Genomic DNA, 244 nt, shown 5'->3' on the forward strand with positions numbered 1-244 from the left:
TTTTTGGTATTCTTTGCTTTCAGCTAAGATGTAACATCAGCAATGATATCCTTCATTCCACGTCCTCTTCTGAATCCAGCTTGCATTTTTGGAAGTTGTCTGTCAATATACTGCTGCAACTGTTTTTAAATTATCTTCAGTGAGATTTTACTTGCATATGATATTGTTTTATAATTTCCACATTCTGTGGGATCACCTTTCTTTGGAATGGGTACAAATATGGATCTCTTCCAGTCAGTTGGCC

This window comes from Orycteropus afer, unplaced genomic scaffold, assembly GCF_000298275.1.
Source record: "Orycteropus afer afer isolate SDZICR_OR568_19922 unplaced genomic scaffold, OryAfe1.0 scaffold00325, whole genome shotgun sequence".
Taxonomy (NCBI): Eukaryota; Metazoa; Chordata; class Mammalia; order Tubulidentata; family Orycteropodidae; genus Orycteropus; species Orycteropus afer.